This window comes from Carassius auratus, unplaced genomic scaffold, assembly GCF_003368295.1.
Source record: "Carassius auratus strain Wakin unplaced genomic scaffold, ASM336829v1 scaf_tig00214259, whole genome shotgun sequence".
In the NCBI taxonomy this organism is placed as follows: Eukaryota; Metazoa; Chordata; class Actinopteri; order Cypriniformes; family Cyprinidae; genus Carassius; species Carassius auratus.
In genome coordinates, this window is record NW_020527582.1 from 579450 (window position 1) to 594807 (window position 15358).

A 15358-nucleotide genomic window follows, 5' to 3' on the forward strand; every position below is an offset into this window, starting at 1 on the left:
TGGCGTGCGTCGCGACGAAAACACAGAAGAAGCTTAAGGTTTTACCCGAGTTACTCTCAAATACATTCATGCCAAGCTCGATAAACAGAGACGACTTTGGTAGTTGATACGCTGGAGCTTCTTCCTGTTATAGCGTCCTGTGTTTCACACTACGCATGCGCAGAACGCCTACATGCAATGCAGCGAAAATTACAGCTGTTTGGAAAAGCATATGCATTTTTACTTGGTTTTACTGGCACTTGAAGCCTTCAGAATGTGAAAATATAGATCCTAAAGTATTGTGGCAGAGCAAATGAACACCTCCCAAAAACGAGAGTGCCCAGAGTGCAGAGGGCGCATGTTTGTGTTTCTGAGTTCATTCTTTCGAGTTTCTCTATGCATAATTTCATAGATATGTGGCTATATTTAACCACTGGTTCACCTAAAACTCTTACACTATCTGTAGTTAAATGGCATGGTTTGATATAGTGCTCAGGTAAATTTGATTAAGTAAATTTTTAACTTTTGAAATTCAGAAAAAAAGAACCACATATTGATGAATCAATACATGAAAATTATGTATCTGTGTCCTGTTATTTATCTTTTGGTATGCATTTCAGAAAAAAAAAAATGGTTAGGATTCAGGTGTAATTGCAAATAGTGATTAATCCTGATTAATCCACTGAATAATCTGATTAATTTGATTAAAAATGTTAATCATTTGACAGCCCTTATATATATATATATATATATATATATATATATATATATATATATATCCATCCTGCTATCCATTACCGATGCCAAAATGTATGTGTGTGTGTGTACATATGTAAAACCATTGTGCATAAACCTTAAATCCATCTCAATCTGATGATAATCCTTTTCATAACTGCAGTATGAGCCGGCTGCAGTGTATTTTTCCTCTGCAGGTTCTGTACTAACAGACTTGCGTTATCAGACAGAAGGTGTAAAGGGGAGTGCCTCCTCTCCCCTCTCCTCAGCTCTGCCTCCTCAGGAGTGGAAAGCAATGATGTAATGTGCCTGGCTGCCTCAGAATGAGCAGCCCCCCTCTGCTGTGTTTCATTCCCCCCTTTCTCTCTTTCTCTTGCTTTCTCACTGCCTCTCTCACTCTCCCTCCCATCCTCTGCCGCTGCCTCTGCTGCTGCTGCTGGTGCTGGTGGTGGCTGGCGTTTGTGTGTGCTGTGCCGTGTGAGCTGCAGCCCTGGGCATCTCTGGGGATCCCTGCAGAGCTACTGTTCCTCTTCTGGCTGTGACGGCTGGGACTCGCCTGCTCGCGGAAAAGACCCTCTCTCTCATCGGCCGAGGTAATTTCTCTCCAAGCTGACAAATGGCATGTGTTGCAGGTTTTAAAAGAAAGGGAGCGAAGGAAGACAGGGGTTTTGGGCTTAGGGTGTGCTGAAAAGCTGAATGAAAAGGTCTGCATGCAGAAAGCCTGCTGTCACCGCAGGACTGGTGCCATGGCAATAGATTGAATTTGGCTTCCTGAGGCTGCCGCTGTCAGCTCTCCTCTCCAGCGGCTCTCACGCATGCACGCACGCACCGCTTCTAGTAAGGTGTTGGTTACCATGGTTAGGAAAGGATGGATTCCTGTGCTGGCTCATAGCTGGGTCAGCATATCACCTGAACTGCAGCTTTTTCAGAGGAGAACTATGCTCTGAATGGATCTTCATTGTGGCTTGAAAGTAAGAACATCTGTTTTATTCTGGAGGTTTAAATGAACAGGTGAACTTGCAGCTGTGATTGGTTTTTGTGCTTTTTGGTTAAGGTTTTATCACTTTGTCCACTAAGACAAATTATGCTGACCTAATGTGGGAAATATCTTCCTGTTTCAGCATGAATGTGACATGTAGATTGATTTTCCTGCATATTTATGCATGAGGGACAGGGTGTGTGCGTGGACAATGCTTCATACTATGGACAGGGTAAAGCCCCTCTTGCAGCTCTTGCATTTTTTTTTCCTTCTATGATGTGCTCAAACACAGCTTGTGAATTCTATTTACATAATTGCCAGTATTTTTTTGTTACGTTATATTCCAGCTGTATGAAATGCATTAAATAACATTAGATATAATTAAAAAAATGCAATATTAAATATAATGCATAAACATATTCAAGTAAGTTTTTTTTTTAATAATTATAATTAAAATGTTTATTTGCGTGTGTGTATGTATGTATGAACATAAATATATTTTGTTTGTTTGTTTGTTTGTTTTAAATATACAGTACTAGTTAACAGTGTTTTCGCTCACTGTGAAATCCTGTACTTCGTCTGTTTCTTTTCTTTTTTTAATATTTCATGTGTCTGGACTGCTCCACGTGCATATGTGGTCATGACTAATTTATCCAGAGGATTTTTCCCTGTTATATCAGGAGACGGAAAATACCAGCAGCCTCCATGTCAATTTTGCATAAATAATTGATTGGCCAAGTTCGAGTAATTACTGCACTGTGTGAATACAAATCTCCTGCATTATAGTTGTAGCTTCTAATCCAGTCTTTCACAATCTTAATTTGCTCTTTTTCAACCTGAGCAGTCGTAGATTTCAGACAGATTAATGGTATGTGCATTTTAAAAGTCCTCTGGGGTTCATCAAAGAAACAGTAGGCTAGTCTCAATGTCAGAATCAAATAGTGTAAAGATTTTCTTTTGTGATGAGGATCTGTAAAATCTGCAGACTTGAGAAAAAATGGCCCACTGTGATTGGTGGAATGGGACCATGTGGGCATGTTGGGGGTCAATTTATGATTTCCCATCGGGGAGAAGGTTATGTTTACTCAGGATGTGGTTGGCTCCTGCAGCTAGCATGCTTTATCTGTGAGAGGCTGGAATATGTGAGCGTTGCTTCACATTCACATATTCCACACATCAATAAATTGATCCGAAGTGTCCAAAAGAAGCACACTAACCTGAGTCCTCTCTCTATTAAAAAAAGATAAAGCTTAAATTTTGTCACTCCGTCCAACAAGCAAGACATGAAATGGCTGTAGACTGAATGTTCCCAGAATGATTAGTCCATGTATCATGCGTTGCCCAAAAAAACTGTTTTCTCAGTGAGTGTTTTTATTGATTTTTTTCTCCTACCAGACAGTGAGCCTGAATGAAAAAACAAAACAAAAAAAAAGCAGCAGCTTTTCCCCAGGATATGTCAAAATTTCACAGTCGTAATGTTGCAGTTGAAGGATTTCGACAGACATTTTGACTCTAAGACGCTTAGTGTCCCTTCGCGAAGATGCGAATGCCAGGCTTTAGCATTGCAGTAGGTGATTTTTACTGAAGAAGTTGCTGGAGATCTTAAAGTTGAGCTGGTTGAAGGGGGTGTCCTCCATTGATTTTACTTCCATGTTGCATTATAGTTGGATCGTGTGTCCCCTAATATTTTGCAAGGTCAGGGAGTCTCTGGAGGAGTGCTGTTTAGTCTGGCTGAAGCTACAGATCATATGGCCCTTCGTGTAGCGTTGTTAGCTTAGCGGTCTTGACAGTGTCTCTGTGTCATTGCAGTATTGTTTACCCTCACACATATTCACAAGCTAGAAACCAGGACAAAGTCCTCTGAATGGACAGACATTGTGTGTGTAGTAAATTCCAAATTTGTGTGTCAGCATTGCATTGAGCAATCAGTCAGTTCTGTTAATTATAAACCTCAGCTCTGTTTAAAAACCTGCTTAAGTCGGCCTAAGCTGGATTTATCTGGCTAAAAGTGCCATACAGTTTCCAAAATCTCTAGGCTAGGCTACTAAAGTAACTAAGACCAGCAAACCATCTGATTGTTTTTAAATGTACTTTTGTAGTTGGAAGTGGATGATTTGAAGTGTTACATAGACAATACTTTTTTCCTTCAAACAGTATACAAAGAACATTTTTAATTATTTTAATTCTCTGCTGAAATAAAGCATTTTAAACTAGCTGGTTTGGCTGATCTTGGTTGTTCTCCCAATATCACATTGTGTTTGTTCATTATGGCCAGAGGAGAAATTGTCCAGTGACTGAGCCTTGTTTCTCCCTAGCTTTTTCTCCGTTTCTGTCACCTGATGAAGTTTTTTTTTTTTTTTTTTTTTTTTTTTTTGGGGTCGCCTTTGGCTTGGGTCTGAGTTTAAAAGACACTTAATATTCAGTAATATTATCAATTTGACTGCACTGACACTACTGGATGAGAATAAAACTTGAACTGAGCAGAATAATGACACTATTGCCCTCTGTAGAGCTGCTTATAGCTGAATTGAACTAATTTCATAACTGATGAATTTTCCACAGTTATTGAACTCAATCACTAAATTGAGCTGAATAAAGACACTGTTGTATTCTTTAGAGCTGCTTTATAGCAGAATTTGAATTTGTCTCATATTTGAAGAAGTTTGCATTACTGATTCTGTTAAATTCTGTTAACTGCTGTGAAACTGATTTGAATCCGTATTATAAATCAAAAAAGTGAATTGAAAGAGTGACAGTATTTTAATGATTGACTTGTGTCATCCACCATGCTGAGGTTTTAGTTTTTCACTGAGGTCATCCCAGTGCATTCTGATTTCGCCCTCTGGGAAAGATACAGTACATGCAATGCCACTTTAATTATGATGACTCTTAAAACTAGACTTTCCTTGTGCGTGTTCCACTCACGGAGAGTTCAGATGATGTCATTTTTGCCATTAGCACAGTCACACTAATGTCTGGGCACACTATCCATTTGAATCCTGATTTTGAGTCCTTGGGTACTTGTGCATGCCAGTGTTTAAGTGCTCAACACAAAGGTGCTCTAGGTAGTGCATACATTCATGAAATGGCTTGTATATTCAACTGTGAACAAGACAGAGTGGAAAAATGAATACCTGAACCTTAAGTTACCCTGTTTAATCTAAAGTTTAAATTTTTATTCCAGGTGTGTTTATAAAATTCCTTATGGAGGCAGCTCCCTATATATTGAATCAGATCTACCATACGTGTAGTAAATTCCGAATATGTGTGTCAGTATTGCACTGATCTAAAATAACCCTAATTCAGCTTTAACATGTTCAAAGATTGTCTTAAAGGGGTCATATGATGTTGCTAAAAAGAACATTATTTTGTGTATTTGGTGTAATGAAATGTGTTTATGCCATTTAAGGTAAAAAAAAAAAAAAAAAAAAAAAAACACCTTATTTTCCACGTACTGTATTGATTCTCCTCTTCTCTACCTTACCATACTGTGATGCGTGTCCCGTTGTTCACCGGCGCTACAAGACAAAAACAATCAAACCCATTAAAAACGAGACATGGTGGCATCCAGTGGGGACATAATTACTGAATATAATGACTTATACTGTGTTTTTATGTGTTGTGTTGTGTTGCATTGTGCCGCGTAAACATTAACCCATGTCTGCATTTGTGATCGGAGAAACAACAAACAATATCGCTACTCTACACCAGCGGTTCTCAATTCCAGTCCTAACGCCCCACAGCTCTGCATATTTTGCATGTCTCTCTTTGTTAACACACCTAATTCAGATAATCAGCTCATTAGAAGTGAGCGCCGTGCATGCACTGTCTTCCCATTAACATAGTCCCTACATAGTGTTTATTGCTCCCTACTCTCTGAGCAGGGGAAATCTGTTGAAGTTACCTCACTTCGGTACATTCATTAACGGATTTGTGCTGCGCAATGTCTTTACACACAGACAAATGTGACATCATCAGTGTTGGGCAAGTTACTCTGAAAATGTAATCAAATTACTGATAAATGGTTTCTCCTTTAAAAAGTGATCACATTACTGTTCTGATTACTTTATTTCAAAAGTAATTAGTTACATTACTAGTTACATTACTTTTTTTCTCTATAAAATTTGTGAAATCCCAGCATACATGCTCCCGATAAATATTTGTTATTAAAGCATCAACATTCACAGAACACTGTTATTTTTAACTGAAGCAAGTTGCTGCTGCGTCCATGGTTTGGCAGAATGCAAGCAAAGATCTCTGTATTTATAATCTCTAAAAGACATCCCAGTTCATCGCAATCTCACAAATCTCTGTTATAACATTTTATTTTCATTATTTTATTATCCTGAATCCTGCACACACAAGAGTCTCTACCCTCGCCTATCAAGTCTTGTCCCACGTGCTGCGTCGGGTCTCGCGGGAGAAGGTCTCTAATCCACTGGCACTTGACTTAGTGCGTGTGCTACATCCTTTTTACAATCTCTAGCTTTTAAAACACTGCATAACGTATAGAGACCTCTTGTAACTATACTCTAATTACTATTTTGAAAATGATAACGAGTTAGATTACTCCGTTACTAAAAAAGTAATCAAATCACAGTAACTAAGTAATGCATTACTGCCCGACACTGGACATCATATACTTCTGTAAATAAATGCAATTTAAATTCATGTCTCGCACACTTCAGTGCACTTTGAATGGAACATATACGTTCGCTTCAAACTGGAATCATGGGGGAATACCCTGTAATGGCCACTTCACAGGTCACTTGAGTTCGATTAGAACAAACATCTGAAGCCATACAGGTGCTGGTCATATAATTAGAATATAATCAAAAAGTTGATTTATTTAACTAATTACATTCAAAAAGTGAAACTTGTATATTATATTCATTTATTACACACAGACTGATATATTTCAAATGTTTATTCCTTTTAATTTTGATGATTATAACTGACAACTAAGAAAAAACCCAAATTCAGTATCTCAGAAAATTTGAATATAACTTAAGACCAATACAAAGAAAGGATTTTTTTGAAATATTGGCCATATAAAAAGTATAAACGATGAAAAGTATGAGCATGTACAGCACTCAATACTTAGTTGGGGTTCCTTTTGCCTGAATTACTGCAGCAATGTGGCGTGGCATGGAGTCTATCAGTCTGTGGCACTGCTCAGGTGTTATGAGAGCCCAGGTTGCTCTGATAGTGGCCTTCAGCTCTTCCGCATGCTTGGGTCTGGCATATTGCATCTTCCACTTCACAATACCCCATAAATTTTCTATGGGGTTAAGGTCAGGCGAGTTTGCTGGCCAATTAAGAACAGGGATAACATGGTCCTTAAAGGGGGGGTGAAATGCTCATTTTCACTCAATCTTCTGTTAATCTTGAGTACCTATAGAGTAGTACTGCATCCTTCATATCTCCAAAAAGTCTTTAGTTTTATTATATTTATAAGAGAAAAATAGTCTGTGCCGATTTTTTTCGGAAAAACACGAGCGTCTGGAGGCGTGACGTGTGGGCGGAGCTAAAGAATCACGAGCGCGAGTAGGCTTTTGCGTTGAGAGCGTTTGGAAGTTGTGACATTACCGTGAGGAAAAAAAACATCATCCAAAACAAACCATGTATATATTTGCTTAGCGGTTTTGGAAAATGACTAAGTTCCACTTTATGTCGTCTTTTTTTTTTTTTAAAGGTGTACAAGGTTTACTTGATGTGCTTACGCGCCGATAGCTAAGTTAACAACACAGAGATATTTGAAGCAGTTTTACTCACCGCGTGCGGTTCCAACACACGATCGTGACCCTTTTTCGTTGGGATTGCATCATCCGTAAGAAATAAACGATACGCAAATCCGGCGTCAAACTGGGCCTTGTTTGTAAAACAAGCATCTTTGAAATGCAGGGAACAAACAAAAACACTTGCACAATTCCGTCGATGCTCTGTAAAAATAAACTCTGTCCACTGGTCCCTTAATGTTTTCTTTTTTGGTAATCTGTGCAGGGTTGTCTTGCCCTCGCAACCAAAAACACACTTCTTTTGTGACATTTCGCGACGCTCTCGCTCTGATCAGTGAATGTCTGTGCTCTCAGTGCTCTGCTATACGGGAGCGTGCGCTCTTCCGGCAGAAGTGCCCTTAGGACCCATATAAGGAAATTCCGCTCCATTTAACGTCACACAGACCCATACTCGAAAAAAACTTTCCGAAACTTGTGACAAACCGGAAGTACAAACGTACAACTTAATTTTTGAAACTTTGTCCATGTTTAGCATGGGAATCCAACTCTTTAACAGTATAAAAAACTCAGTATGCATGAAATAGCATTTCACCCCCCCCCCCCCCCCCCCCCTTTAAACCAGGTCCTTGAAGCTTTGGCACTGTGTGCAGGTGCCAAGTCCTGTTGGAAAATTTAATCTGCATTTCCACAATGTTGGTCAGCAGCAGGAAGCATGAAGTGCTCTAAAACTTCCTGGTATAGGCTGCTTTGACCTTGGACCTCAGAAAACACAGTGGACCTACACCAGCAGATGACATGGCACCCCAAACCATCACTGACTGTAAAATATTTACACTGGACCTCAAGCAACGTGGATTGTGTGCCTCTCCTCTCTTCCTCCAGACTCTGGGACCCTGATATCCAAAGAAAATGCTAAATTTACTTTCATCAGAGAACATAACTTTGGAGCACTCAGCAGCAGTCCAGTCCTTTTTGAATTGAGATGCTTCTGATGCTGTCTGTTGTTCAAGAGTGGCTTGACACAAGGAATGCGACAGTTGAAATTCATGTCTTACATACGTCTGTGCATAGTGGTTCTTGAAGCACTGACTCCAGCTGCAGTCCACTCTTTGTGAATCTCCCCCACAGTTTTGGGTTTTGTTTCACAATCCTCTCCAGGGTGCGGTTATCCCTATTGCTTGTACACTTTTTTTTTCTACCACATCTCTTCGTTCCCTTTGCCTCTCTATTAATGTGCTTGAACACAGAGCTCTGTGGACAGCCAGCCTCTTTTCAAAGAGCTTTTGTGTCTTGCCCTCCTTGTGCAAGGTGTCAACTGTCGTCTTTTTGACAACTGTCAAGTCAGCAGTCTTCCCCATGATAGTGTAGCCTACAGAACTAGACTGAGACTCAATTTAAAGGCCTTTTTCAGGTGTTTTGAGTCAATTAGCAGATTAGAGTGTGGCGCCAGGTGTCTTCAATATTGAACCTTTACAAAATATTAAAATTGTCAGTTACTGTATAAACATCTAAATTAAAATAAATAAGCATTTGAAATATATCAGTCTGTGTGTAATGAATGAATATAATAAACAAATGTAACTTTTTGAATGGAATTGGTGAAATAGATCAACTCTTTGATGATATTGTAATTATATGACCAGCACCTGTAAGAAAAACATACAAAATGTGCAGAGCAGGGAGCGTGAGGACTGAAATTGAGAACCGCTGCTCTACACTGCTCAAAACGCGTGTTTGAATCAATAATGGCAAATCCTTTACATATCTAAACGTACTTACAGACTGTGAGTCAGAACAGCCGGTATTGTAGTCTTCTCTCCCAGGGTCAAGAAACAGTCCTCCATAAAATGTGCAGCACACATCAGAATATTTGGGTTGAACTGTTCTGGAACAGTGTTGTAAATACAACTTAACCACTGATTTCTAGTTGTGTCCTCATTTGGAAGGCCAAACAAAGTATTTTTGCTTAATGCACCAAGAGTGCATAAACTCCACAGAGAAAGGAAAGCATACAATACAAGTCATTACACCTACACCTAGAAAGTCTCCAAAAAAAAAAAAAAAACATATTTTATCTGTATTTTATCTGTAGTGCTGTTTTTTTTCCTTGTGTGTGTGTGTGTGTCCTTGGCTGTAATATGAATATTGAGAACTAGTATTGACTCCCCAAGATTTTTTTAGTCATGGTCCATTGCTTGCACAGGTTCATTACTCTCAGCTGTGCTGAAACAAAACAGATGCTCCTTTTACAGGCTCAGCAGCACTAGAGTAAAAATGCCTGGCTCCACTTTTTTCAAGACTTGTCCTGGTTATTAAAACCTTTCTTTTTTTGGGCTGTCCACTTTTGCCACATACCGGGCATCAGTATGCAAAAGTTGAGAAAAAAGCAGCAGCAAGGCTTTTTGTTTTCATTTGATAGAGTTAATTAGTGTTTTATTTGAAGCCCCCCTGAGGTCTGGCTCAAATACAAGACTTCTGTTTGCTCTTGGCCCTGCTGAATAACTTGAATGACAAGTCATTTCCCTGAGCTGTGTCCTCACCACAGGGACAGTATAGGGACACTTAGGTCAAGCCCAACAAATACTTGAGCTATACTTTAAACAAAAGTTGTTGTTTCATACCTCAAGGTCAGTTTGTTCCGAAATGTAAGCACGTATTGCTGAATGCAGGTATTGCCATACACAAAATCAGGTGTTATGTCATCACCGATCATGAACAGGGAAGCATTTAACTAATGCCACTATTGCCTGTTTACTGACAGGAGGGGGAAGCTGGGCAGGGGGGACGACAAATGATCTGTTACACACTGCCAATGGAATTGTCCTGGCAGACACATGAAAGCAAACCATGGTTCCTTTGATATGGACATTTATGAGGACAAGGTTTTTTCTGTTTTTGCAACAAGTTTGTGGTAATATCTTGAACAGTGTTGGGGAAAGTTACTTTTAAAAGTAATGCATTACAATATTGCGTTACTCCCCAAAAAAGTAACTAATTGCGTTACTTAGTTACTTTTTATGGAAAGTAATGCATTACGTTACTTTTGCGTTACTTTTTAAATATGAGCAGGGCTTGATTGTTTTTAATATAAGAGGTTCTATTTATAGCAAATGTAAAAGCCCTTTCACACCAAAAAGTGTAAAGAATAAACCTCACGCTGAAGGAAAAGTAAATTCACGTCTGTACAGTAGCACACAGGAGAAGAAGATTCAACACTCTTCAGCAATTAAAAAAACAATGAAGCACAATTGTTAGTTTATCTAAAGTCATTTTTGCTTATTAGTATGGTTGAACTGGATCATCAAAGGACAGCAGCAAAGTTAATAAAATGGGATTAGATACATTTGTGTTATTTAACATTTAATTGTTGCAGGTTTGTGTCATATTTTAAGTTTGTATTTCACTGTTTTAATTCATTTTGATGAATACTAACTCTAAATTCTTTTGTGAGTAGGATGAATTAATACACATTCACATTTAGTGTAGAACTACATCATGTTCACACAGTGCACACAACGCATCTGTACTTCTGATTTCTCTCAGTATGGGGACTGGAGACTTGTCAGTCAATAAATGGAAAAACAAAGAAACTGGCGTTACTTTTTTGAAAAAGTAACTCAGATATTTTCTTGTAAATTAAAAAGTAATGCGTTACTTTACTAGTTACTTGAAAAAAGTAATATCGTAACTCGTAACTCGAGTTACTTGTAATGCGTTACCCCCAACACTGATCTTGAAATCATTAAGATCTAATATTGTTTTATATCTCTTAGAATTGCATAAAATATTCAGTCTGGTGCAGAAACGAAAACACAAAACAAAACAAACTATATACTTATTAATATATTAATAATAATAATAATAATAATAATAATAATAATAATAATAATAATAACTATTATTATTATTATTATTATTATTATTATTATTATTATTATTAATAATAATAATAATAATAATAATAATAATAATAATAATTTTGTTTTATTATAATAATACAAATAATTTATTTATGCCTTTATAAATGTAATATAAATATACAATTACATATATATATATATATATATATATATATATATATATATATATATATATATATATATATATATATATACGTTTTTTTATAGTATATATATTGTTGTTGTTGTTATTATGTTTATATGTTGTTGTTATATGATGTAATAATTATTTATTTTCTCCAGCTGAATAAACTGGATATCATTCTTTCTTAAAAAATAAATAAATAAATAAATACATAAATAAATAAACATAGTAAAAATACTAAAATATATAATATTATTTTTATAATATTTTAAAATATGTAAATAATTATTTTATTATATGTTTTTATTGTTTAAATAATTAGTAAAGGGTATTGTTTGTAATCCTAAAGGAAATACATCCAATACATTTTTCCAGCTGACTAAAGTAACCAGAAATGCAGTGTTTGCAGTAACTTTTGGTTCACAAGCAGATAAGAGACAGAAGCTTAAAGGCCTTGGGGCTCTTGATGAGTGCTGGCATCGACACACTCTGATGGCAGAACTTGTAAGGTTTTATGAGGGTGGGACATTAGTCATCCAAATGAAAGTAAATGTGAAAAGTATTTTTGATCTTTCACCAGTCAAAATTTAATCTGGACCCCAGGAGACATTCTCCCTCAAATGCTTGTAAAAAAAAATATTTGATTAATGCCACTATATATGAAATGGATTCTAATGATTTACATTCTGCTTGTCACAGCTTAAACAGGAGTGTTTTAAAGCAATGTGATGTACCACTTTCTCTTTCTTACTGACCTGTAATCAGCACTACAACTCTGTAATCAGCATAACCTGCAATAATGGGTTTTTACTGAACAAAGTGGTCCGTAGAGGAAACTAACAGATATTAAGTTACTGAAGTTATTGTTTATCAGTCTATAGAATAGCTTTGGATGGTTTATTACATCAAAATCAAAATTAATTTAACAATACACTTACTTTTAAACACAATTAGTCAGGCCCTGATCTTTTATTTATCAATGTAAATAAAGACAAAAGACTACATACAAACATGCCCATTCAGACTGAAGCTGTAATCAATGTTGTGCTTTATACAGCATAAGCCTAGCATCTTTATTTGTCTCATTCTCATAATCCTGTTCAGAAGGAGCTTTGCCGTCACCTCCTGTGGTGTTGGCTATCTGTCAGTCTCTGTACAGACACAGTTGTTGATTCAGATTTAAAGAAGAGAAAGGCACTTCACATAAAAAAAAAACAGGTTAAAACTTATGCACTAATTCTTGTTATTCTCAGCTTGAAAAAGAAGTATTTGCAACAATAGTCTTATTTGTGATTTCAGGAGTGAAAAGCACTAAAAGACTGAGGATGATTGCAATACCAATTCAAATCTATAGAGGTCAGAATAACTATTTGTCACTGATGAGAATATTGACACTCTGGTTATTTCAGAGTGTTTTATACTTTTGATTATTTTTTTCATACAATATATGTATTATTTATGTAAGAGGATAAACCAAATCCTGTGTGAATTTTATTTATTTATTTATTTATTTTTGAAGGATGTTTAAACTTTTTTGTCCATAAAATTAATTTCTCAAAATGTCTTATTTTGTGTTCCACAGAAGAAAGAATGTCATACCAGTTTGTAAAAACATTTGTGTACATTTTCATTTAAGGGTGAACTATCCCTTTAAAGATGTCAGTTCTCAATAATCTAAACAGCTCTAATCTGTGTTCCAATTTAGGGGGTTACACACCCCCTATAGAGAGATTAACAGAGATGAAAACTTTTGAGTCAATGCTTCCCCTTTCTCGGTATACATGAAGCCCCGGGAGTTTAACTTCAGATGACAAATGAGACAAAGGGGACCACAGCCAAGCTGTCTGTAAGATGTTCACGCCACATCAGTCAACCAAGAGGTTCGGAGGGGGAAAAAAGAGACTTCTTAGTGGATCTGGAGAGTTCTAAAGAAGTTTGCATTCAGATGCTCTTGGGTCAAATGACCAAATGTTTGTTTCAGAATCTTTACATGCAAGTCTAAACAAAGTAGATGCAAGATTTGATTAGATGTGTCATACAGGATGATCCGCTCGTGTTTGATTTCACAAGAGTGATTGAACGAAAGTTTGCATATAAGAAAAAGAGGAAAATGAATCCAAATTACTGACAGCTACATGCAAACAACAACTGGATGATGGGAAGGAAGTGGTTGGAAATGATAGTGGGTGTTTGAACCTGCCAGAACGCATCTTGACTTATGAAAGGGAATTTAAAATATTCTTTTTTTTTTTTTTACTTCCTTATTTTCTGAAATTCCATTATTAAAATTAATAATATACTGGTATAAAAGATTCCGATGAGTGGCTTTTCCAGTAGTGCAATAGAAGAACTATATTTGCATTGCCAAAAAAACCTTTCAGTAAACAATTCTTAAAAAAACAATATTTTCATAATGTGATAAATGTTTTAACAATCTAATTAACATTCTTTCACTATAAAGAACTGTTTGTGCAATGGAAAGGTTCCAAGAATGTTGAACATGGAACCATAGATGCCAGTGAAGAACCTTTATTTTTAAGAGTGTAGTCTGTAGCATCTCTGGTTAGACTAATACAGTAGTTTTTTGGGGGATTTACGTATTCCTTTTTGATCATGATGCATAATGGTAGACCAGGCCTGACTGGTTTAAAGGGACAGAAAGGGGGTGGAGTCCCAGTCTGCATCTGGCGTCTGTATGTAAGAGGCTGATAAGTGGCTCAGCTCTGCTTCCCGGCTCTCATGACACGCTTGTGTCTGCATTTGGCTCGTCCCCGTCTCTTAATGACGACGTCCCGAAGCCTGACACCCCAAACCTACCATTCCATCTGCCTGCTTAGCATTTCCCCTCAATACATAATTAGCAGCACTATTTCAGTCACAGGGATTCCCAACTGTGACTGTTCCTCTACTGAGCCCCATAGTTCTCTTCCCTTGTTAACTAGGGCATGATTAGATGATTTGTCACTGAGGTCTTACAGTTGTTCCAGCACCATCCGTTTTAAGCATTTAAGTGACATTTTAAGTACTGGTTTTAACACAGACGTGAGTCTTCTTTAACAGCTCGCATAAAAAGAAGTGTCCCAGGCTCGTTAGGCTGTTATTGGAAATACTGTGTTTTGGGAGAAGCTTTATAATTAATAATTTCTTTGAATATTGTCACTCAGCCAGGAACAACACTGTTATGGTGTTGTATGTAAGTAGCTGTAATGTGAGCCGAGGGCAAGCAGTGTCTGTTGAACTGTAGAAGTGTTTAGTTTCAAATAATGACCTTTTTGAACTACACTATGCAGTCTTATGTCCTCACATATTGTGTTTTATAGATGTTAATTAGGAACTGCAGTGCTGTGACTGTAACCATCATAGATAAGATTTATTTGTATAGCAAATTCATACATAGGAGTAATTCAAAGGGCTTTTAACCAAGATACAATACTAATTATTTCTATGTATGGTGTTTGGTTGCCTTTACTACTATGTACTTACATTTAAATTAATCATTTGATACAATGCACTTATTGGGTACATACATGTTTTTACATAGTACTTACTTTCTAAAAATGCATCCCTTACTCCCTTAGCCCATCTTTAAATCAACCCATATCACCAAACCTGTCCCTAACCTTACATCGCATGTTTACCTTACATTTTTTTTTATGTGATTACATAGTAGTTAAGTCCACCAAATACATTGTGGGACCCTATATACTATTAAATAATAATAATAATAATAACCATCAAAACTGAGGGGAGCCTATGCTCCAATACTATTATATTAAAATACATTGGAAAGTGGTTAATCAAACTATTACTTTTACATTTAGTACTTCCACAGTCACTACTACTAATCTTTTATGTATTTATTTTTCTCTTAGTCAGTATTCAT

At 36.8% G+C, this 15358-nt stretch overlaps 1 protein-coding gene across 1 annotated transcript in view; it reads left to right on the top strand.

The window, feature by feature from the left end:
* The first annotated feature begins 1127 nt into the window (after positions 1–1127).
* sema4ba (sema domain, immunoglobulin domain (Ig), transmembrane domain (TM) and short cytoplasmic domain, (semaphorin) 4Ba) overlaps positions 1128–15358 on the top strand; it is a 73376-nt gene continuing 59145 nt past the window's right edge. The window contains exon 1 of the mRNA XM_026257205.1: positions 1128–1307. The gene's annotated coding sequence lies outside the window, so the exon portion shown is untranslated. The remainder of the gene's footprint in view (positions 1308–15358) is intronic.